The sequence below is a fragment of the Lepisosteus platostomus genome, chromosome 15, assembly GCF_059453375.1.
Source record: "Lepisosteus platostomus isolate fLepPlt1 chromosome 15, fLepPlt1.hap1, whole genome shotgun sequence".
NCBI lineage: Eukaryota > Metazoa > Chordata > Actinopteri > Semionotiformes > Lepisosteidae > Lepisosteus > Lepisosteus platostomus.
In genome coordinates, this window is record NC_142625.1 from 18,442,888 (window position 1) to 18,445,993 (window position 3,106).

A 3,106-nucleotide genomic window follows, 5' to 3' on the forward strand; every position below is an offset into this window, starting at 1 on the left:
GCCTGTTTGGTTTCTGACCCCAGGGGTGGTTGTTCTCTTGCCCTCTGCATTGTCTGGAACAGTACGCACAGGCTCTCTCTCTGCACCACTTTTATTCCCACCTCTTTGCTATCTTGCTCCTCTGGACTCTCTGTTCAGATCCAGTGGTTCACTGTCTCTCTCCCCTCTTCCCCTCCTCCAGTCTTGCTGTCTTGGCCTCCTCCTGCCTCACTCTCTTCATCTGCCCTGGCCAGCCTTCCACAGTACCCATAAGTTCCAGGGAAGATCCAGGTGATTGTCTTAAGGTTTGCTCCTCAACGGTGGGTCCAACATTGGGACCTGGGAGCTGGAGAGCAAGGAGGGGAACCTTTGCAGCATTAGACGATCAGAGAGAGAGTGTCTTTATTATCCCCAAGGAGCAATTTGGTTTACATCAGCAGCCAATATAAAGAGCAAACAACCAAATGATGCACATAAATATGAATAAGAGAGTCATCTGGTACAAATGAGAACTTAAACCTGGTTGTTTTTAGATTGGGAAATCTGTGCCTGCATTCTGAGGGGAGTAATTGCAATTTATTATACAAATGGTGGGCTCTAGGATGGAATAAGCTTTATACAAGACTCATAACTGATAGATGCAGGAGAGGGCTGAAAGATCGGCACCCATGGCTTTCTGACGTAGTTTGACAACACTCCCCAGTTTGTTCTTACTGCTCAGATTCAGATTCCCAAACCAGCAGATCAGGGAAAAACCTACATCCAGCAGTGTAATTTGGGAGTTGGAGGCAAGAATCTCAAAACCAGAGAGCACCGTGGATATGGAGGCACTGTAGACTTTCTAATGAAAGATTTGCACACAGGTTTGAGTCTCTGTGTAGAAACCTTTACGAGAGCTGAATGAATAAGAGCTTTCCTGTGTTCTTAAAAAAAAGTTCACACCTCAAATAATGTGGGTCACGTGGTACCAAAGGTATGGTACCACTACATCTATGATAAAATGCCTTGCTGAATAAATGACACTGCAATTTTACTGCTTATAAAATTTGAACACCACATGCATAAATGCATAAAGTAGCCAAATAAGTATCGAGACACCACCTAGTCCCCAAGGAAAAACATAACTCTTTATAAGTTTAATTTTTTACTAGCTACTCCTTCACTGATACAGTCTAGAGCAAGGTTGCTCCTGAGACTCCTGTCCTTGAAGTCTGTAGAGGTCTATAGGTTTAGCCTACCTCTGATCTTAATTATGTAATTCAACTATTAAATTCACAAGTTCAACCCCCTGGTTTTTAAGGTCTTAATTAGTTGTTAATTGAAAAACAGTGTATTGTGGGTTCCTGTCCTGCCTCTGCTCTTAATGACAAAGTTGAGCTGATATCAGAGCCATCTGGACTAGTGTTGGAAAATGCAAATCTAGTATCAGGAGGTAGAATCCCAGCTGGCTGAGTTACCTTGTGATCCCAGTCTACAGTGAAAGTAAAATGTATTTTGAACAGCACTTTTCATGACACATCATGTAAGGAAACTTCTCCTAGTTTTGCTCTGCTGGAAAAATCCTGCTGTTTCTGGGCACACTGTTAGGCTCACTCTTTCAATGCAGTGCACCCATTCAAAACGGGAAATGCTGCCTTATCTCATCTTGTCTCAGAGACTTAAGGAATAAAAACAGGAACAGGTTAAGTGTTGAGCATGAAGTTCAGATTGCACTGACTGGAAATATGCCAACCATTGTAGAACCTGTATCTCTCATGAACTGGAACCTAGAATGCCTATAACAAAATAAAATAGTTCAGTCATTTTCATGTTTGATGAGTGATGCTCTCGTGGAACATTTATGGGATTGTTCAAATTGCATTTCTTGGACAGTGAGTGGCAGGAGTAATGGAAAGACCAATGTTTATGATGCTTTTGTTCCCAGTGATGTTGACTCCTACCTTCAACTTTCAGACCACTGTGCTACTTGGGTCTGATGTTATGATAATGGTGAAGGTGATAAGTATGGAACAATGTGATTCTGCTCAGGGGGTGGCACATGGTGTCATAGTCTGAGGATGATTTGTTCAGGACAAGATTTTTCTTATTGCAACACAGGATAACTATACAATAAGGTTTTTCATAACTCCAAAAATAATCTTGATAGTTTTCTTTGTTTTGCATTGACACCCCTATGGCAAATGTGCTGTGTGTCTTGGAAACATGACTTTCTTCCAGTCTGCAGCTGCTCTGCCTCCTCCAGTTCGCAATACTGTGGGTCAGCCTAGGCTAGTCGGGTTGATATTTTAAGAAGATAAATGACCAGCGCAGAATGTGAAGAAAAATGCATTTTCACCCTTCTTGCTTTCAGTAACTACTTTCTGCTAAGATGCTTGTGGCGTGTCGGTGATTGAAGTGATTGAAGTGGGAAGCACGAGCACAAACTGGGGTAGAGATGATGCCGGCTAACCCGGACAGCCTGTCTCTGGTGCTCTGCGAAGAAAGTGGAGTACCCAGATAAAGCCCAAAAAACAACTTCCCAAAGTTTGAAACTGGCTTTTCACAGTCTCTCAGCCTTCGGCTTGGGGAGCAACTTTAAAAACCCATCATTCAGCAAAGACTCCCAGGGATATGGAATACGCAGGTGTCAGCACATCTGCTACGTCCCGGTGTTATTTGTGAAAGACCCCCTTCAATGTCTGACGCACGTCACCGTCTGCATAGGGAACACGATTCCGCCTTTGGAAACAGAAAGTTGCAAAATTAACTTAAATTATATTCCTTTCCTTTCCGGTAAAGGCATTGCTGTCTGGTCTTTGTAGTATAGTCTGCTTTGAATATGCAGCCAGAATATCCAACTGGAGCATACAGATAAAATTCATTTCTAAAACGCCATTATAATGATGGGAGATGTATTAGGTTTTTATACACACTGGATCTCCTAGTGGCAGAACTGCTTAAGATGCATGAGTCTGAACCCAGAGGTGTGCATTTTACCTGCACCTGCCGCACAGCGGGCACGCGGCCCGGAGACGGAGAACGTCCAGGCGTTACACGGCACGTGCTGCACATTTCGGGAAAAGTAGTTCGGGTGCACCCGGCGCAGTGATAGCACAGCGCCACCTGATCCCCAATGCTGGAGAGTTGT